The 24,055-nt window shown below is 34.3% G+C and overlaps 1 protein-coding gene across 1 annotated transcript in view; it reads right to left on the bottom strand.

The window, feature by feature from the left end:
- Positions 1 to 21,094, bottom strand: part of LOC100575006 (transcriptional activator cubitus interruptus) — a 37,997-nt gene extending 16,903 nt beyond the window's left edge. The window contains exons 1-2 of the mRNA XM_003244281.4: positions 20,441 to 21,094; positions 10,870 to 11,263 (exon numbers count right to left, since the gene is read on the bottom strand). The gene's annotated coding sequence lies outside the window, so the exon portion shown is untranslated. The remainder of the gene's footprint in view (positions 1 to 10,869; positions 11,264 to 20,440) is intronic.
- Positions 21,095 to 24,055: the final 2,961 nt, after the last annotated feature.

The following is a 24,055-nucleotide window of genomic DNA, read 5'->3' on the forward strand; positions in this document are numbered from 1 at the left end:
TATATAGTAGGTATACTTCTTATCCGCCGCCGTGGCCATTCCACGAGCCTTATTATACCTCGCGCGATCCGTCGCTTCCATTGATTTACTGACCGCACTCTCACGGCCTACGACACACACACACACACACACACACACATATATTTGTATATACGTATGTACAGATACAACGCAGAGTACTGCAGAGATTATGTGTACAAAGAGGATGTAATCAGTGGTCTCTTTTGATTTCCTATATGTACATAATATAATATTTACACGTATGCGCGACGTCTCTTTCTATTTGCTCGTCGTTTTATATCCATATGTTAAATATAAATCACAACGCAAGTGCGATGACTGGAGGAGGGGAAGAGACCTTGTCACCTTAAATAGTCTATATACTCCTAAGGAGATATTTTGCACGTAGCACGTGTCTGCGCACCGGATCGAATGAGTGGTATAAATAGGTATAACCTGTACATAATATATATTATATATGACCTATACATGATCCTTATAATATAGTAGGTATATATTATATGTATATTGAAGACGACAGTGCAGCATTGAGCGAGTGTATAGGCCATAGGGTCGCAGTGGGGTATTCGCCGAGTGGACCTTATTGTTCACAGCCTTGTCCGACATCGCGGTAAAATGCCCATCATATATACGACAAGTAGAAGAAAAGAAATATTACAATGGAACACAAAAGATAATATGTATAGGGACGGTACCGGTTCTTTTTTTCCCCTGTTCGAATATTTATTATTATTATGTATTTCATCCTTGACTAAATGTTTTTAACAATTTTTGGGGTTTCTCTGGTGAAAAGGATTCCGGTCGGGCAATAATCGTTTTAATGCGACGGTAAAAGAAAACTGTCGTATACCTAAATACATGAAATTTTTTCTTAAACTATGTTATACATATATGTATGTGTGTAATAGACGTATAGGTATGCGCAGTATGCATATACGAATACTGCTTCACTACAATAAATACAGCTCAGTTAACGCTTATATTATATGGCATACAGTGAACATGCAAGTGTAACTATTAATGCAAATGCGCCAGACACCTGTTTGTTGTGCGCAGTTGTAACTTATAATAATGTTTGAGTTTGATACTTTGATATACACATTAGTTTCAAAAAAAAAATTAACGACATAATAATTGTGAGTTTTTAATGGATACGATGAAATATAACGATATAACTTATTTTGAATTGATATAAGGTATAACATTTTTCAGTGTTGAAGAGAATTATTAATAATGTTCAGCGTATTATATTATTATAATGGTAAGTGTGAACGTATAGTCCGGTCGATTACTTTTTAAAGTCTGGATACGAAATATATTATATAGTATGGACATTATAAAGACAAGTAAGCCAATCACGTCCATAACATTTATTATATGGTTAACGAAAACGGGAGAGTAATAAATGGAATTTAATTCGTTCCGATTAGCAAGAGCGTATATATGTACACACCACACACACACACACACACACACACACACACACACACACACACACACACACACACACACACACATTTTTTTCACTTCCCCTCTCGTCCCGCAGCCGCAGCAGCATATTATAAGACGTCTGTAGCGCGTCTCATTTCGATTGAGCTTTCCGCCACAAAACGGCCGTTAAAAAAATGTATACATATATATATATATTATATTATATATAAAAAATAATAATAATAATAATAATAATAATAATGAAAAAAAAGACTACAGGTTTTGGTCGTCAGATAAGCGCATGAAACTGGTTCCTAATAAATCTGTCAAACCCCATAATAGCATTTAGCTCGTGTTTCAGTTCTTATTTGGAACCCGTTTATTTATTTATTATTTCTATATAATAATATTTATTATGTATATATATATACACAGACACGCGCTCGCGTTATATACATATATATACACACATGTGTGTGTGTGTGTGTGTATATGTTTTTTTCACGGACTCACAATACACAAAGACCTATTAGCGAGCTTATTATTATTATTATTATCATTATTATTATTAATACTATAATAATCGTCTCTGTCGTTTTTATCCACTTTCGGACGACAGCAGGCCACGGTGTGGAATGCGTGCGGCGGCAGCGGCGCACATTCGTCGGCCGGGAAGACTTTATAATAATATAATATAAACAGACTTCTGAACATATCATTGTCTTAGCGGCGGCTGTCGACGATATAATACAGTCACGGCAGTAAAATATACCGAGATACGGGCGGCTCAAACGGGGAGGGGGGGGACAGTTATATAATTATCGTGCGTATCACAGATTACTAAGTATCAGCTGTGTAGCGGAGGGTACACGGGGTGTACCCACCTCCTGATTTTATATTTATGCGTGTACCCTTTGTCGTGTACCCTTTATTTTTTAGGACTACATCACTGCTACGTATCGATACCGGTGACGGACGTTCGATCGGGCTTCTTCTAGCGATTTTAGACAAAACGAAATCCGAAAAGTATTATAAAATTTCATTACACAATAATAATAATATTATTATTATTATTATCGTCGCTTGTTGCTTGCGAATTTTTATCTGTATCGCCGCCCGACAACGATATTTATTGCGATATAATATTATTATTATGTATTATTTCACAGGCTGTTCTCGGGGTTATTAATTTGTCTGCGATTTCTCACCACCGCAGCCGCCGTCAAGGGCGCATTAAGTGTCGAAATGTATATACAGAGTGGGCGTGGTCATCTGCAGACAACAATAAATAATTTATTTCATCAATCTATCCGGCGGAGAGCCCAATTAAATGCACGTGTGCATTTCCAGCCGCCGTTGGCCAATTAGACGGGGTGGTGGGGAGCTAACTCTCGGGTTGCGGGGCTAGGGAGGTGCGCTGCTACAGGTAAACAATTAGTATGGACGCTCGCGCATCTGAGGTGGCGAATGGTGGAGTTTTGTCGACGATAAAAATCGGATGTATTAAAGGAATTCCGACAGTAAATAATTATAATAATATTGATAGTGTGATTGTCTTCGTGAGCGAAATAGAAGACAAATAATAATAATATTATTAAAAATGTTTACAGTGTAGTATAGTAAAAACGCTAGTTATTATTAACTGTGGCTGAGGATATTGCTAACGGGACTTAGGACTTAGGTTGACTTAGCCCCCTCAAACAATAATTGTTGAGCCAACCCAAAATAATGTACGCGTTTGACAAATATTATTGTCTTATATCATTAGCATACAATTTTAGAACGATTTGTTATTATTTAATAATTATTATAAATTGGATTCTAAAGGTATATCGGTTCAAAGTTAATAATAATACCTAGTACATAGTCTTATTTTGGCCAACCGGTCTCATTTCGGAAACGACTAAATTGTACTTTGTTAAATTTAAAAGTTCAACTAATTTTTGATGTTTATTGCCTCTATAGAACTATTATATTATGTTTCATTATTATTTAGAGCTATAACAATTTGTATGTTTTTACTGGGCAATAAACAAAAATATTTAAAACGTTGATAAAGTATGCAGACGTGTTTGCCTAAGTGTAAAAAAAAAAATCAAGTCCAAGCTAACAAGATATTCTTCTAAATCTCTTACTTCCACTACGCGGGAACTATATGTTATATAAATTTTAAAAAAAATACGCGCGTGTCTCTCTCTCTTTTTTCATGTGAATTCGTCATTTTTTTTTTTTCGTTTATATACCTATACGAATTTTTTTTCGTTTTTTTGGTAGTTTAGACAACGACGCGATCCGCAAAACGACGTGCCCCTATGCCCACCTATATATACACATTATATACGACGCGCATTGGTTTCATTATATATAAACGAGCCAATTAGCCGAATCCGGTTCTCTCCTACTATCCGCTCGGCCCGTCTGTGCAGAGAGCTCCGGTCCCCGCCGAGTGTGTGCGTTGGAAACTAGTTTTTTTTTTTTTTTTGCCGCGCTCTTGCATACGTGTATATGTTTAGTATATGTATATTATATTATATATATACCGTTTTTATGACTTTATTTATTTCGAAATTGGCCTCCGGTGCGGATTAGCCGTTTGTGTTTAGGGCCGTGATTTAACGCGTTTCTCGGCCGGCTCGATTGTGAGGCGTGCACGCATTTATAATGCCGCCGCGCCGCCGCTGCACTACCGGTGGCGGCGGCGGTGGTGGAGGGGAAATAAGTAATTATGTTTTCCGAAGTTTTCGGCCGGATAAAACGGCATAGTTAAAACAAACTGGTTTTTTATACTCCTTCGTCTCTCCCTGCAGTATCTCCGATAGAGTAACAACCACTTTTTTCTTTCTTTTCTTCTTCTTCTTCTTTTTTTTTTTTTTGGGAGGTTGCATTATGTACCTATACGTATACCAGATACCTCTCTATACGTATAGAGATACGTATATTGACGGCGTAATAATTTTCGGTCGGACCGCCTATTTTCCGCCCCACCGACAGCACACATGCACACGTCGACATCGTGGGCAATGGCTAGTGGAAATTTGATTTATCACGAGTTAGAAAAATTACACTCTGATAGAAAAGAGAAAACTTGATCCGGCAGAAACGACGTAGAAGACTGCACCTGTTTGGCGGTTCGTTGCCTTGGGAACGAGGGATTTCGGAAACACGTGTGTACACTATACAGTATAATATCTGTTACCACCTAACAATATCGCGTACGACACAGGGCTGGATTAATGAATTTAGTATCTAGGTATAGCTGAGGTGTCATACATTTTATAACTTGTACCATAAATTCATATAGGGAATTTCTGTCGGTGATATCTTTACTATAAAAATGAAAAATCCACGATATTGGTCAAACGTTGAAATTAAAACCTATAAGGTACTTAAATTATATATGTATGGTTAATGTATGTAATATATTATTATTAATAATTTTCATTAATTAATGTTTTAAAAAATAAATTATTTTTAGTTAAGTGTAACTGTGTGAGTCATTAAGTCCTTAGACCTAGTGATGACTGATGACAATGTAATAGTACTGTTTTATTCATAAAATATAATGGTAGAAAGAATATTTGATTAAGAATGGTTCAATATTTCATTATGTACCTATAGTAGAACAATTTTTACAGGGCTGCCTATCGTAGTTTTAATATTAATTATGATTAGTGCGTATTATTTTTATTTATTATAGTTAAAAATATGTATTTTTTTATGGAGGTGGAGGGGAGAAATTATTGTTGAGAGTTAGGAAAAAATTAATGTTCTAAGGGCTATTATTCGGCTTAATCCGGCACTGGCACGTCGTAATAATAATTGGTATTGTTATTATCATAATGTATATATGGTGATATATTTGGACTGTGGTGGATAACATCCTCATTGCATTCAATTGGGTATCCATTTATAGTAATTGAAATTAATAAAGACTTGGCGGCGGCCCCGTGATTTGTCTTTTGTCCACCGTCGTACATATATATAGAGCAATAATTAACGACAATTGGCGAAAAGGACGATGCGTATACGCACGCACCACCACCACCGCCGCCGCCGTCGTATAATATGATATTAAACATTATATATATTATACCATGTGCGCGGGCCGAACTAAGTCATTATGAGCGCGTCTCAGGGACGAACGGGTTAATGGCCTCACGCACAGGATCTCGGAACCACCAGGATATTGGATTATTTTTTATGATAATGCATGTCATCAACTGAACGTCGACAATCAGAATGATATACATCGTATCTCTATTTATTGTATTATGCCTGCAAAGTCAACAATATTGCGGTTTGCGGTTAAATATAGGTGACCCAATAAAGGGGCTGAGTTTTTTAGACAGTTGTTCACTTATACGTCTTCACTGGAAAATCGATCGAGGAATGAATTCAATTGTGATAGCGAGTGCAGTGTCAAATCACTTATCGTCCGGCATAAAATACACTCGGTATTTGATTAAAATATTAGAATAATATCATAGACATTTTTTTACCTGACTAATGTGACTATATAATACAGTATGGCCAAGTACGACGGCGGAACTTGGAACTTGACTCGATCAATTGTCAATACGGCGTAACAAGTTCAAAATATATTAACTCGATAACTAAGAAATTACGGTTGATAAGTGTTATTTTTTTGTACGGGTGATTGAACACTAAAAGCTCGCGTTGGATATGAAAATCGGCACGTAAATAAAGTAAAACAGAGAAGCTGTGGTGATATTTGCGCGAAATAAAAGACACGACACAATGGACCTTCATGTGCAACGCGCACAACACTATTATGTAGTATGTCTACCCAGCTATATTGTATACCGTCAGATTATCAGTAAAAAATACACCTCTGCAAATTCTCGACCGACAACGGACTTTGGGTCGAGGTAAAAAAAAATCTCAACGGAAAATAAGATTACATGTTATAACCGTTTGTAACGCAATCCCGCGAGTTATCGGGTCTTTATATCGTGTGTGTGGTTTTTTCCTCTTTAAATTATGTATAAGCGTTATTATTAATATATCGTATATCATATTTTATTCTACGCACGTTTAGTGGTGCACGTTATATACCATATGTGTATACTGCGTATAGTGTAAGTTGCTTTCCCGCCGCAGCAGCAGCAGCGCCACACATGTGCCTAAAATAATATAAAAAATGGTCCGGAGCGAAACTTGATCGAAAATGCAATATTTCGTATGAAAGAATGACGTGGAAAAATATGAATACTTTAAATTATTCTGAATGCCCATAGAGGTAGAAACCTCGAAAGCGCTTTTATTGTTTTCAATATTTAATCCTATTGTTAATATTGAAATCTTGTGTAAATAAATAATATTTCAGGTGAGTGTCTCGATAGTTCCTGGCATTATTAATACACTTTGAATAATGACAAAAAAGACCAAAATTCGTTTTTATGAAAAACGGACGTGTTTTACATTATAATAATATTTTGAAAACGTGAGAAAAATATAATTATTAACAAACGAACTCGTAGTAGACTCGTAGTTTGCAGACCTCTAGAGTTTATTATACATTTGCACACAATACATACGTTAGATTTGGTGCCGGAATAAATAGGATAGGTAAGCATCATCATAATGATAATATGATCTGATCACTCGCCTTTTACAAGCAAAAACGACCAATGCAGACGTAAAAAAACACAGCGCTGTATACAACTGTAATAAAATACGCATTCCTCGCGGCTTCGCTCGGAATCTAAAACGTTAAAAAATTGCCTTGTCGTAGCCGTAAGCCGCGCGCGAAAATCGTCGTGTAAACCTACCGTACAGAAACGATAATGATAATGATAATAATAATAATAATAATAATTGTCGTCGTCGCAGCGTTTCGCGTATGGGTAAAAAAAAATATAATAATAATAATAATATGCGCAATGCGTGCAGATTATCGCAGTTTTTCCCAAGCGGAGTGAACGACTCACGTACAAGAATAAAAAAAAAAAAAAATAATAAACAAACCACCAGAAGACGGATGTAAAAAATAACGTCGCGCAAGTATCCGAGATCGATTTCGAACGCGTATTCGAAATATGCTCGCCGCGCAGTGCGATGTTGTTCGAACAAACGTTTTTTTTTTCCATACATGCATTTTTTCCCTTCACATATTATTATATTATATTATTATTATATCGTCTTCCGTCCTACATATTATCATTATATACATATATATGTATATAAAATATTATATAGTGTATTGTACGGCGTGTACGTATTATTATTATTTTTTTCTTTTACTTTTTACAACAGATATCATTACCGGTCCACCACTGGTCGCATATGAGCATATATGAGTGCAATGTGTGTGTGTGTGTGTGTGTGTGTGTGTGTGTGTGTATGAGTACGCGGCAATACAACATTCCTGTCCCGTGTCTTCCCCGCAGAGGCGTGAATTCTTTTGAAAAACCTCTTTGCCATATAATGTACACACGCACACTGCACTCTGCGTAATGTAATCGCGTCGCCGTCCTTCTGTATGCACGCCGATCGGTGGTGTATGTGTATTAGCTGGTGGGGGGGGGGGTAGACGATGGCCAGTGCAAAACACTATAATACCTACACTTCGATATTCGCGTGTGTGTTTATTATGATAATATATGCGTATAATAATATAATAATAAAAAGTGCTATAAATGCGCTTGGAGTACACATAATATAATATGGCTCGTCTGTATATATATATATATATATATATATATATACATTATTCCACCTTTCGCCGAAATTCAGTGGCACGCACAGAGGGGTACGTGAGTGTCAGCAGACACCCGTATATAAAACGATGGGTGGTGCATATTGTGGCTGTGGTGATATCAAAGGGGATGAACAATAATATGTTATTTGCGCAACGTCAAGACGTATTATGCGATGGACAGTCGTAAAGCAATAATCATCTCCCGAGATGAAATGTTATTCTGCAACTAAAAAGTATAAAGTTATAGGTAAATCTGCATTTTTGATAGCCAAGAATTGTTAGTAAAATGCTTCGTTATATTATCAATAGTGTTGAAAGATTGCAAGTAGTCGAATTCGTTTATAAAAAATTACCAATTTGAAACTGCACCTGAATAATATTAACTCAATCATTGTCTTACCTTGTAATTAGTTAAATATTTAGAAATATCAAATAATATTCAAATATTTAGTTGAGTTGTCTAAAATATTTGAAAACTAAGATATTTTTTTTTTTTTAACAAAATTATATCTTTTATACTCGAAGCCGTTAAAAGTTAAGACATTATAATTATAATGCGTCATCAACCGATGGACAGTGTTCAAACATTTTGGATTAGGACTAATAAATGTGCAGGTCATATTTGACCCGATGCACGATCATTCCGATTCGCGTGTGTGAAAATAGCTCCCGGAGTGCAGTCCAGTGCAGTTAATCGCGACGAGAGGTTTTTATCGTCACTTGTCGTTGTAGCTTATTTTTTTCCGCCATTCTCAGCACAAAGGTTTAGGATTATAAAATATTGTGTTATTACGCATCATGTGTGATGGGAACCGTTTGCGATCCCGTCCCAGTCAGCGTTTTGCAGACACCTTATATATCTATCGCGCCGCGGCGGTCGGTTTTATCGTCGTCGCGTATAATATAATATATTATTTTTTCCGCGGAGTCGCAATCGTCCGCCGAGGACGGATCGGTCAAATTTCATTTAGAACAGATAAATTCGATGTCTTACACGGCGGCGGGAAGATCGTTTATTTATATTTTTTATATTCACACGTTTCGGTTTTTATTTTCCCGCCGTCCGACGCTCGAAACGGATTGCAGTGCGTTTCTCAGACCACGCGTACCGCGGCGGCCGTCGCATTAAAAGTTATACACACTATTAGGTATATTATATATTATCATACACAGCGTTCGTTTGTATCGCGGCGTGACGTGTTTAGTGTTGACTGTTATTTTTTTTGTCAACACCCTGAGGACACGCGTAGATTTACAACGTCTCTGTCGTTACATATTATATATGGGTACTGTTATTATTACTAATACGTGTTTTGACCGCAATTCGGTTTATACCTAAGTACCCAACATAATATACATCCGAGTATAATATATATTAAAAAAAGTGTAACTACCCTGCACACCCAAATATAATAACGGCACTGCATACAATATAATATTACATGTTCACCTGTTGCACTTGTCAAACGTCACGCCGAACGAAATCGGTAATTTACACGCGCGCACGCTCATCGTCTGTAGTTGCAGACGAAACGCATAAAACGCTTTTAACGTTTTTAACAATAATACAGTACCGCGAGTACCTATTGGCCATATCATAATTTACGTAGAAACTACGACTTACGTCGCTGCGAGTATAATATAATAAATACCTATTATTATACGGGCCAGAATGCGACGATAAAATATAGAGATGAGGATAATATTATGTGTTATGTATTATATAGAGACTCACGTGTAAACCAGTTTTCGAATCGCCGTGTCCTATATTATACTTAATTTTTTTTTTTCGTAGAAAAATAACCAAACTCAATAGTTCTATATAGGAGCTATACCTATAATATTATACTTTCAACGAATCAAAAACTCGTAAATCGTAGTTAATTTTCTTATGACTGCTGCAGTAGAATTTACTGTAATATTGAATAGCGGACGTTCAGACCTCGAAGAGTATACGAAATAAGAATAGGAAGTGGACGACTACGTACTCATACGGGGATGATTGGGGTGAGGCGGTGAAATTCATAATAACTATTATACCGAATTACGTTTGGTTGTCAAAAAAAATAAATATTATTACAACTGCTGCTGTTGAAATATAATTTTTCGAAAATCATCGCCAGCAAACGTTCACTACCGGACTTCGATTGGCAACGCTGCAGTTATATAGGAATTTATTATACTGTATATACATGAACATTATTTTCACTGACATCCGTAGTCTTTAGCCTCTAGGGGTTATTGTGGCGACAAAGAGTGGAAAAAAGGGTCTCTTCCGCCGACGCCACAGTTGTCGTCTGAATTTATAGTCGACGGTTATTACGAAATCTAAGCGTTTCGTCTTGCTCGCGTACCTCATTGTGCAGTATTTTTCAGAAAATATTTTTATAGGTTCAAAAATACTAAACACCGGATCGAAACTGAGCAGCGCGGTAAGTTTGGGGGTGACTCGACATTTGAAAAACCCTGCAGATAATAATATACCTGTGACGAAAAGGCGTATAAATCATGCACGACCTTTTTTTCGAGGTTGGCGAGTTTTTGGAGTGCCTGCAGGAGCCACGCCACTATTATACACACAACATAATATAAAATAAATCATATTCTAATAATAGTGTATACAGCGCAGTGTTCTCGGTCGACCCGTGACAATAGTTTAATACAATAATAGTACAATATGTATTGTTGTTAAGTACCTGTGCGGTATCGGCTGGTGGAACGCGCCCATGCCGGACGTTGACGGGCTGGACGTGGCGGGCGGTATGAGGCTCGGGTTCCATATGCACGATCCCCTGGCGTCCGGCGGCGGCGGCGGGGCCGCGGCGGCCGACAGCGGGAACTGCAGGGACAGCCCGACGGAGTAGTCGAACGGATTCGGGTACAGCATGCTGGTCGTCTCTTTATCAGGCATACCGGACGACACCACCGCGGCGATGGTGCTGCGGGCGGACGCGTACCGGACCCGAACGGCTGAACGCCGCTGACCGTGCGACGGCCATACACACGATCACACCTGTGGCTGCTGCGGGCGGGATGGACGTGTCCGCTGCACCGCTGCTGTTATAATATTGTATATCGCAGTGACGATACCTGCGGAGAAAAAAAAAAAGAAATTGAAATGCGTTTCGTGGAGAGGCGTATTATGGTATTATAGCTGTATTATATTCAGTGGAAAACGTGTCGGGGTCGCGTTATTATATTATTATTATTTATTTTTTTTCCCCCGCCGGACTCTGTACACTGCACGCTGGCACAATGCATCCGTCAGGGTCCCGTCGCGGGGGTGGACGTTATACGTGTATAGAGATGGTCTTTTATAAATACGTTCCTGCGCAGCTCACTTATGTGTTATATAGGTAATATATAATATTATATTGTATTATAGTATAGGTACCACGTACAACACGTCTTAAACTCAACTCATATGTATTATATATACACGGTATAATGTGTTTGGATATTATAAAATATATAAAGTTAGGTGGGTAGGCTGCAGTTATATTATATTATATGGGTAGAGGTAGGAGTACCTTTATAGGTATGTCGTGGTTGTAAAATAGGACGTATAATATAATAATAATATGAAATGTATATAATGTACATGCGCGTGGAACTAATATAATATGCTACTAATAAAGTCATTGCCGCCGCCGACGAAAACGTAAATGTAATTAAGGCGCCATGTGCTCTCGCGATCGATTGTGGTGAATTCCTATCGCTCGTCGTTTCTTTATTTTTTTTCTTCTCAGTCGGAGCCATCTTCGATTTTTTTTTATTATTATTATTTATTCGAATCCGAACAATACACCGCGTCGTCTGCGTCGGTTTCTATCTGTTGTAACACAAGCGCATACACACTACACACACACACACACACATACATACACATATTATACTATTGGTCCGGATGCGCGTTTGTATTCGTTATATTATTATTATTATTATCATTATGCAGGTATCTATACACTACCCGGCGCGCGAGTTTTCTTTTGTTTCTTTGGCATAGTTGAAATTCGACTGCTGGCAACAATAATAATAATAATAATACATCTTGCGCCTATATCTGTATCTCTATCACACGCACACGCACACATCGCTACGTACGTCCATCACTCGGCGCGTATATCGTATAATACAATCTCGTGTTAGAGGTATAGAGACTCGTCGTCGGATAGGTCGGATATTATAATCCGCCTATAATTTGAAGCCTAGGCGTATGATTACACGGTGGGTGTTTTTCGTTTGCTAGGTAGGTTACCCATAATATACCTTTGTGCGTGTATATTACGATGTTATACATGGGTACCTCGAACTGCTGCTGCGGCGGCGCGGGCGGCGGCGGGCTCTCTCCTTCGGGGCCGGTCGACGGAGACGATGATCGCGCGACGACGATGATGACTTTATCAGCGGTGAGAGGATGAGCAGTTGCGTTGTATGTTCAAGTACGCGTTTTGGTGTGTGTGTGTGTAGGTGTGTAGGTGTGTGTGTGTGTGTACGCACGCGCGCAAGGCAGTTCGTTGCACCGCCGCCGTTGTTGTTGCGTAGTAATATATATATACGCACACACACACAGACTTACGCACGCGCGCCAGATCGAGTGTACAAGTACAAGTTAATAAAGACATTAGCGCACACGGCCGTTGTTATGTGCATATGTGTGCGGGCGCGCGCGTGTGTGTGTTGGTGAGTACGCGCGCGCGTTAGGGTTAGACCTTGAACATCCTCCATCGGCGCAGCCTCCACGAATTCTTGTGCATCGTACGCGCGGGTTTCCTCTATGTTATTTAGGCGGGCACCCATCGTGTATACTTATATATAGTTGGTCCGTATTTTTTTTTTTTACTACCCTATTTTTTTTTTTTTTTTGTTCCTTATTAACGGCGGCTCGGGTCGGCGTTTTCGTATTTTTATTATATTTTTAGGATCGGTGCGCGCGTATCGCCGACGTACGGTATAATATATTATGTAACATATATTATCATAATGCATGCCGCGTAGCCGGGCGTGCTGCACGTCACGCCGAACCGCGAGATCGAAAAAAAAAAAACTATGACAATATTCTTCGGGATGGTTGTATATTTTTTTTTATAACGGTAAACTGCAGGAACTTTAAACACCACCGACCATCGTATATGCCACGCATATAATATTATTATGATAACCGCGTTATCTATTGACTCTTAAATACAAGACCCTCATCTCCTGCGCACTACAATAATATATACTTATAATTCTTATATATATATATGCACGCGTATCGCAATCAGTACAATATAATCATAAAGGATATATATTATATTGTATATGGTATATATATACCGTTGTATAATATTATTATATGTCGATAGTAATTCGCATGATTATTATTAAGCCAATACGACGTGTTTTTCTCGTATAAAATATTCGCATCACACACAAGCCTCAAAGGATTCCAACAAATTATTTCACTGAACTCGTGCAGTCGCGGACATTGATGACAATTTTAATTTTCTCTCCGCACAAAAATTTTTATTAAATAGAGGTTATAATCTGATAGCGTAAAACGGTGCTCTGGGCGATGATGTACTTGATAATGTTAATTGCATATTAATGCGCCAACTGCGGAACTCATCGTTTACAAGTTTTCAGCGAAAGAGTGCGAAAAACACAATCCTCAATAAATTACTATATTATTTGCGTTTGTGCGGCGAAAAGGGATTGACCGCGATTGTCACCGTCGTCGTCCTCAACCCTCGGAATAATAAATAAAGCATACGCGGCGCTATCGTCACTGCAGTTGTTTATAAGACAATAACGGTTTTTTCTTCTATTTATCATGAATTATAATATTATTATAAGGTGCTATTGGACGCAGTCGACAGGCTCGCCGCGATAACGAGGATCGTCTCAATTAGTCAATTAGCCACCATACACCTATATAATATTATACACATCATATTATATAGGAATAGTGTGTACCATGCGTTAACATAATAAACACGTTGCGTGTGCGAGTGTATAATATAGTAATTATTGTTATAATAATTTATGGTAAGTATATTATAATATTATTATCGTACGGAAACGTTCATCGACGTGCGTGTTTAGCGGCGCACTTTTACGAAGATTTTCTGTACAAGACGTCCAGACGCATACGACGTGAGTGCGGTATTGGTAAAAAATTGATCTAGAGTCTATTATAGAGGAGCTAGACGGCTGCAGCGTCGGTGGTTACCTAACCGAACCGCGCGTAAACGGTTCTAACGTTCGATATAATATTATTGTAAAATTATAAATTATAATATTATTATATGCAAATAAACTGATACACCAAGACGGCTAGACGTATTTTATTATTATTATAATATCGTCGTCACAACTCACAGAATTATTAAGTATTATATTTACAAAGTGTATATGGAGTGCGTGATGTATATTAGGTATATAAGTTAGTAGATAGTTACAATGTTTATATTATTATTATGATTTAATATACGTTATTTACGTGTGCTGCGGTGCTGCACTAAATAATAGTACGCGATGATGATGATGATTGCGACTGTGAAAACCGCACACGCCATTATATTATAGTAATTAAACGAATTATTATCGACTCGCAACTAATAGTATTACAAATATATTATCTACCTAGCTATAATGATAATATTACGATAAACAGCAATGGTGATATTCTTTCATATTGTGTAAATCCGATGAAAATAATAACACACATGAGTGGGACAGTGTGTAATATAATATTATATATTATATTGTTTATCGTAAGATGGACATTGTCTGGGCATAAGAAGACGTATTTTACTATCCCGTGATTATCATATTATTATCGATCTAGGCATCGGAATGAGAACTGTGCATTCGTTTACAATCCACCAAAGACCGCGAGTGCATGAGCGTGTAACGACTGTTGTACGACTTAAAAACTACACTCGTAATGCATTAAAATAATAATATCATCTCATCCACATAACCGTTGCGCTCGCGGTATACTTTCCCGTCCATATAATATTTAAATGTCCGAGGAGATACGATTATTCTATTATAAATTATGATAATAATATTCAGATCCGAGAGTGTTTTCCAGTTCATCGCGCGTACCCCTATCTACATATTATTATTATACGATCGTCATCAGTGAGTTGTACGACGTCAATAATCAACATCCGAAGTTGATTGGTGTGAACCAAGTACAACTGCAGTGTAACAGCTCGTCCGATAGACAAAGGAAAACAGCCATGCCATTTAACCGTACGACAGACGTTAATTGTTACGTATTTGTAGCCGCGTTCCAGCTACTTAAAATGGGAATTGAATAATAATATAATATAATATTATTCTGTATATTATCATACTATATACCTAATAACATGTACGATACAAAAAAAAGAAAAAAACCTAAACGGTGAACCGGAGAGTCTCTTTACAGAGACTTGCGACGGGAGCGTATATTTTATTTCCATTGGGACGACTACGACTACGAATATATTATTATTATAAATTATAATGTGACCATTAAAAATCTGTTAAATGGAGGGCAATAGCGGTGTTTGTTGTTTCTGTAAACAACTATATTAATCCCGTTCTGGGTCCTAATCTCTTGTAAGCTAAAAAGGTTCGACCAGTTAAGAGGCTACATAATATTATTACAATACATCGTTTAAGTATATTTTTATAATTCACTTTTATTTAAGGTTTACGAGATTTACGTTCGGCTTGTATATAGGGTGGCGTCGTGTCAGATATTTTATGTCCGTAATACCTGACATTATATATCTATATCTCCTATAGAGTCAGAAGATTTAATTTGATTGATCAGATTTATTTTCCGTCTATTTTTCACTGGGTAGTATTTTTATATATATATATGAAGTAGATTTATATAGATTCCATATTAAATACCGTGTATTTACCTTGTAAAGTGCTTTTAAAAGATATATCTTATTATTAGGTACCTACTTGGATTAGGTACTTTTCTTGGATTCTTACTAGCTACATAATACTAATAACTATTATAATATATACTATTATACTAATATAATATTATACAGTATGTTCATTTTCTAACATTTATTCTACTTTTGTTGGTAAACCTATTTAATGCTTATTATAATATATATATATATATTAATAATTAATAAAGCGGTAATAAAAATAATAGATGTATGCGAGTTTGATTGCAAGGTACATTATAAAATTATGGCAGATGGTGAAAACTGATGAGCAAAACTACAATGTCACTCCGGAGAAAAAGAGTAATAATACTTACATTAAATTGTCAAAACACAAAATCTAATCCTTAAAATTCAAGATAAGAAATAAGAAATATTTCATATACCTACCTATACCTAGGTACCTATTATGTTTTCAATGCATCAATACATTTTCGTATATAATGCTTTAAATCCAATGAAAAAGATGTTCATGGAAGTTAAGGATTATAGTTGTATAAAGGAATAAAATACCGAGAAGTATATTAAGGGTAAAATATATCATTGTATTTAGGCCATGACAGAACACAAAGATCCGACCCCTCAAACCTATTTCAGGTAAAATATTTTATACAAATAATAATAATGGTATACCTATAGTAAAAACATTTTCTTTTCCAAACAATTCAAAATCAGAAGTTCAAATTTGTATTTATTTATGTTATAGGCGCGTACAGGCGAGAATATTATTATACTGAATGTCGTGAAGTTTAGGGTAGCTGTTCAAGTGTGTGCGTGTAAAATAGTTTAAAATTATTAAAAGAATCGGATAACTATTTTTTTCAATTGTAGTTAGAAAAGAACAAAAATCCCGCGTAAACGACCTTTTTTTTATATCTTGAAAAATCCGCTTATACGCCAATATGTGGTTACATCAAATATTTGTATAAAAACATTCGATTAAAACGAGGAAATTTAATATTTAAAAAAAAATCAACGGCTCGATTAAACTAGTATAGTGTTTCGAACGTCGTTCCGTGAAAATGACGAATGGACGATATTTGAGTGAGCCGATGCGGTCAATAATTTAAACAAGTCGGCTAAAAACAAAATAATCACGAATATAATATCGATATAGATGATCGTAAAGACAACACGATATATTTTAATTCCAATTTCCGACGATCCGAACAGGCAATATTTAACGACTGATTCAAAGAATCGATGAAAATCGTTATTAATTTGTAATGCTAAACGGGCGAATTTGAACGGATGTATAAAATATTTTATGATACGTGTACAAATTATACATCTTGAAACGTGAATAGGCATTGTTGCAAAAACAGTAGGACGTATTAAAAACGATTTTTAATGAAAACATTTAAATATAGGTACATAATATAATTATACATTTTAATATTTAATATTGGGACACTGATAAATTCAATGTTAACGTGTAATTATATTCATATAATAATTATTGTAAAATTAAACTTGTGTGGTTTTTATTTTTAAAAAAATATCATTCCGAATTTCGAATCTCAGAGATGATAATAAAAAGTTCATATATAAAAACTGCAATTTTTAGACACGTTTTAAAAATTGAACATTAAGCCAGGGTTAAAATGCACGTGAACATTCGTATCAACGAGGAATGATCGGGCGAGGGAGGTTTATAGTCACTTGGCTTATAATATTATTCAGTAGGTATGTCTATAACAGTGAAAATTGAAAATATTTAATTTAAAAACACGTCAAAATATACAAATATTTAAAAAATAAAATTACATTGTGTTGGATGTTGACGTTGACGTTGTATAATATCTACGTGAGATCGTGTAGGTGAACGCTGAAAATTATTATAACCGTCGTCTAGAGACATTATACTATTATCATTATTGTTATTATTATAGTACCTACTTATGTTTATTGAAACTACTGCAGAATATGACCGTAAACTAATGGTTAATTGCGCGTTATTGTTTTCAAGCATGGGACGAAAAGAGTATACTTTTCGATAATTTTAGTAGAACATACCGACTATTGCAACGACTATACATGGTCTACATAGTCTTAAATGCATATTATATCCAACATTCAACACAAATTATCAATATGTTATACAATGAATGATCATATTTTTTCGTTACTTATGTATTTTAATATTAATTAGGTAAAATATTTATCACTAAAACTACTGATATTTTAACACGAAATATTAATTACTTGATAGTTAGGTACCTATACTACTACAGTGAATGCGAGACGTTAACAAAAATGTAATTACACTCTTACATCTCGGGTTTAATTTAAAATAAAAAGAATTACTTTTATGAAACTCCATTAGGTACCTATAATTGTTTTCCTACAAAACACTTTATAATAGTACGTTACTAATTAATTGATTTTTTGATTCAGGCGTTAGGTACATTATAATAAAACTACAATTTATTTTTATTTTTTTTTTTTGATAGATCTACGTTGATTAATGAAATAGCGCGTGTGCAACAGATTATAATACAATTTATTCTACCACGTATAATGTAAATCGTCTGAAATATTGATACATTCATTATAACATAAACTATAGTTTTCAATTTTCTAATAACATGGTAAAACCATTAGAAATGTATCCATTAATCAATAGTGTTTTATACGGGTAAGTTGCATGTAAATTATATGTTTGACATGTTTGTTAATATTTTTAATCGATCAAAAACATCATGTGGTCAAATAAGTATTAATAAGCAATTGAGACATGTAGGTATATTACATAATATAATGGCATTATATTATTGCGATGTAGTCTGTAGTATAATTTCTGGTTTAAGCGCAAAAAAAAATATCGAAGAAACTAATAATTATAAGTAGGGTTTATTAATACTACAGTAATTGCTTTTATTTTTGATTTAATATACTTCAATAAAATTGTACTGCGGTCTACGACAAATAAAATTAGTTATAACGGTTAAGGCATTGGTAACCAAATAAAAAATATAAGATTCAAACCCAATCGAAATCGTCTACCAACAATGTTTCCGTATTTAAAATAATTTATAAGATTATGAAAAAATAAAAATAATAATTTCTATAAACGAAACAATATTGAGAAATTGCAATAACAAACTGTAGAAATATATAATTCAGTTTGTATAACATTTATGTGCGAAATGCAAAAATTATTTTCAGTAATATTATTCTTTATCAATGATATATAGGCCATTTAGGGCAGTGCAATTGTAGATTAATACATTTTAGTCTATTGTAAAACGTAGTTTTCGTTGCACAAAGTTTAAATCGTATATAATAATGAATAATTTTGAGACTTTTTTGCATATTTTGATATTTTTGATTTTTGAGGTAAGTTTTTTGTTTTTTTATGAATTTTTTTCTTAATTATTACATTTTACGTTATTATTAACAATATCAATCAATTAACAGTTTGCTTACATTTTATAAATGTGGTTTCATTTTACACAGGCTGTTAATTAAATATTAAAATAATATATAAATATTACCTGTATAAATAAATTAAAAAATTGTAGAATTTGTAATAAACTACCCAAGTACCTAAGCTAAGTGTGTTTTATTTTTAATTAAATATGAACATAATATTTTATTTATAATAAGATAAAACTTTTTTCTATTCATAGGCTAATTTTTAGGCAGTTTTTAAAAATATTGAATGTATATTTATTGAAGTGTGAAATGCAGAATTAAACGGAATTTTTTGTTTTAATTTTAAATGCATTTTTTAATGTTTTTATGGTTAGCAATTTACAGCCGCAAGATGATTAAAAAGTTAAAAGTGATTTTATGTTTAAATTTGTAAGAGTAAAAATATCAACAGTCATAATTTTCGCGGTTATTATTATTTTTGTAATTCAAAAGCATCGGGTACTCCACCGATCGTTATATTATCATAATAATATAGTTGTCAAATTTTTATTATAAAAGTCAATAAAAAAAATAATATATTTGGAAATGCGAAAGGTGATGTTTATACATTAATTGATATCGTACAGATTCGTTTAGTTCAGCCGATGACAAAATAATTCAACGTTATTGCCATTGTTTAAATTATTTCGCCTCACTTAAAAATTCTTATGTAGCGACGGATAAAGGTAATATATTATATATATAATATTATTTTATTACATTTTCGTAACATATTTGGACGCTCAAACGTAATATAAAGTCTTATACTATTATTATGATAAATACCGCCTTCCGATGAACTACTTCACATTGGGATTTCACGTGTGTATCGTGCGTCGACACGATAATAATTGTATAATATGAAATAAAATTGTGTTAAAAAATATCGCTGGACAGTACTCACCGATTATTCCAAAGGCGATGTGTATAAAAAAAGGTTCAGTCCATACAGGGCGAAGAAAACGTTCTGCAGATGGTAAAATCACTGATCATAACATTTCAAAACACTGTCCCGAGAATAATAGAAAATAAATAGTATCACATAATAATTGTACACCGCACTTGATCACTATAGTATTATCGTAGTTGTAGGCACGTAAAGAGGCGGCGCACTCGTTCGCGGACGACACAAAATATTATTATACAACAAAAATAAACCACTGAGCGCAAAACTGAAAAAAAATTAATATTAAATTCAAAAACAGTAATACACCTGCCAGAGAATCGTGTAAAAAATCCGTCGGATCCTTTGGGACGCGCCGGAAACGCGGCGCGGGACACGGCGTCGGGATTTATAATTATAATAATATTATTATTATATATTATAATTGAAATATAAATAATTACAATACAATATTATTATTTATTAATATTATATTATATTATATTATTATTATCGAATACGGCGTGGTCGGCGGCGGCGGACCGACAATATTACAATAATGATATCGAATAGATAATACGGACACGCACACGAAAAAAACGGAAATAGCACAATCACACACACACGCGCGCGTACCGTAACGATCATCAGCCGAGATCCGAGTGCAGTCTCGACCGCCGCCGAACATCCCGGCAACACGAGCGCCGCCGCGGCCCCTCCTCCACCGAAACGGGATGACTGTAGGAGCGCACGTTGCCCGCCGCCGCCGCCGGTTGACAGCTTCATAACGACTCATTTAACTCCCGGCTCTCCGATAGAACGTCGACGGGTCGCCCGTTATAATAATAATATTGTAAACTATGAGCGCGCGCGCTGTTGTTGTACGGTACCTACAACTATATATTATTATGCACCGTCCACCGCAACACGATATTAATATTATAATATTATATTAATGTACAGAGCGATTCGCGCTCGACCGTTTTTTAATATTCTTTCTTCGATAACGCCGCCGCCGTCGTTCGAAATCTGATCTTCGGGATTTTTAAATATTGCGGACCGTGCGATATAATATATTTTGAAATAATATATTTCCATGTTATTTTGTACTGCTCGAGCATGTCATACCTCCCTATGTGGTCTTGGGCAGATAAAAACTTAATTGTTTTTTCAAATGCGAATACTCTCTTTTTCTATACTGTCAATTATTTAGCCGATTTTTCTGAAAATGTCGATGCTTAAAAATCCAAATTTGAACGAGTGGCTTTAGGATTATTTTACTTCGTGAAGGTACTGAAAGATAATAGGTTTCTATTGTTTTTAGTTTTGCCTTATTTGAAATATATAATACAAACACAGTAATTACAATGATTAATTGAATGATTTTCCACTTCTTGATTCTGGACACATTTTATAATATGTAAACACAAAAAACTGGAGACAGATTCAACTATTGATTAGCCGATATGTAATCCAGTATTTAAGTACTTAAGTAGATATAATCATTGCAATTGTGTTCATAAGTATTTTTTTTTTTTTTTTAAACATATTTATAAACATTTGTATATGTCTTATTTCTACTAATTATAATAATCTGTAACCAGCGGCAAAAAAAATTTTGATTTTTGTGAGCCAAAACTAAATATATGTTTGAGCCATCCTACAGCCAACTCATTGGGATTGAAAAAATAAGCTGTTTACACTCTAGACTCTAGAGACTAGAAGTCTCAAGGATTGATATAACGCTTTTATAGAAAACTATTAATTAATTGTTGAGTCTTTAGAGGACAAAGAAACATTCATTTTTATATATATAGATAACATTATAGGTTATATTATTATATTGTTTGTAATTATAACTAATTTTATTCCGAGCTTCAACAGTTCGGCCTGATGTGTTTGACGAAATTAAATAATATGGTTATTTAACATAGTTACCTACCTATTTATTATTGTCATTGTTATTATTTATTGTTATTTTCCTCATTATGTATGGGAGCTCAAGGCTAGACAACGAACTTTCGGGTAGTTGAGAAAAAACTATGTCGAATTATACAGTATTAACTAAAAAAATAGGTAGAATCGATTCACGCAGTATACGTCGTGTATTAAAATAATACTTCAAAGTATATTATACTATGAGAATTGAATATTGGCAAAACTAAATATCAATATTTTTATTTTTCATTTATAAAGTTACATACTATGTACTAAAAAATGTAAATCATGAAAAATGTTTTTATTAATTACTAAATACGCACCAAGAACTTTTGATATGATGGCGAATTACGAAACCAATGTTTATTACTTACTTATATAAATGTATCTATTAAGCAAAAATTAATTTGCAAATACACCTAAGTTTAACCAAGCCCTATAATCATATAAGTATATACCTAACAATATTATCATCATCATCTGAACATATGCTGTTTCTACAATACTGGGATCTTCATATATATTATTTCGTTTGACTATAACCTGCACATTTTTAAATATAAATTATTACGATTTATAAATGCAAAGGCCTGGTTTAAATATTTGAGCGTTATAACATAATATTATATAATAAAATAAATACGATAGGCATTTGACTAAATTAACTTGGTGTAACATTTGATAGTTCAAACTTCAATGGAATATTCTACTCATTTAAGAACCTCTGCACCATATTTATACTAATATAAAAACTAGTGTATAGCGGCCATGTGTGTAATTTTTTTTTTAGGTTTAAAACTGAGTCGCACAAACAGAATATTTCAATTTAGAAAATGTTTGTTCGAAAGCCAAAAACACTTAGACTTCAAATTTATGATTATATATTATTTAACCTGAAGTATCGCAATCAAAACGTGTAAAACGCGACGTTTTTGCAACGATACGGTTGTTGGTTGTGAAATAACACCACGATGACACCAGCTAGATTCGCTCGATTTAAGACCGGAAGTCTATTTTTGATCCCGAATAGAAAATTAGCCAAATAATAGAAATTACTTGGCATCGTGCTCTAAAGAAAGCAATTTTGTATTTTAATTTTTTTTAATTTTAAGGTAGAATGACATTAGTGGATTTGGTTGGCCTGAATTGTATGGTTTTCAGACGATTTAAGATGGATTTTTGGTAAATATATAATATACATATATATATATTTTATTTAAATTTTATTGTATGAATGTATTTTAAGAAAATAAATATTGGTCTATATTTGTCGCGAGAGTTAAAATAATTACATCGCACAAAATATAGATATTGTGTTAAATAAATGATAAAGAGATGATAGTTATAATATTATGGTTTCAATAAACTAAAAATACGTTCGTCTAAATAATCAATAAATAATAGTATGTTAGTCAGGGTAATGTTTATTTATTATTTGGAAAAAATCGCGTACGCGTGCAGTGTCTTTATTAGAAAATTTCAAATTTTTAATGGATTTTAGTATTATCTAATATTGTATAACTTGTGATTAAGTGATGAGTGTTCTTATATATGTATACAGGGTGATTTACCTTACATGCTTAATTGCTCATCCTCTTTTCCCTTAAATAATGCATTTATTTAAATCCTAATTTTTAAATTTTAATTTTTTTCAAATAAATACTTAAATACCATATTTTAAAATACTCTGAATATGTT

Source organism: Acyrthosiphon pisum, chromosome A1 (genome assembly GCF_005508785.2).
Source record: "Acyrthosiphon pisum isolate AL4f chromosome A1, pea_aphid_22Mar2018_4r6ur, whole genome shotgun sequence".
Taxonomy (NCBI): domain Eukaryota; kingdom Metazoa; phylum Arthropoda; class Insecta; order Hemiptera; family Aphididae; genus Acyrthosiphon; species Acyrthosiphon pisum.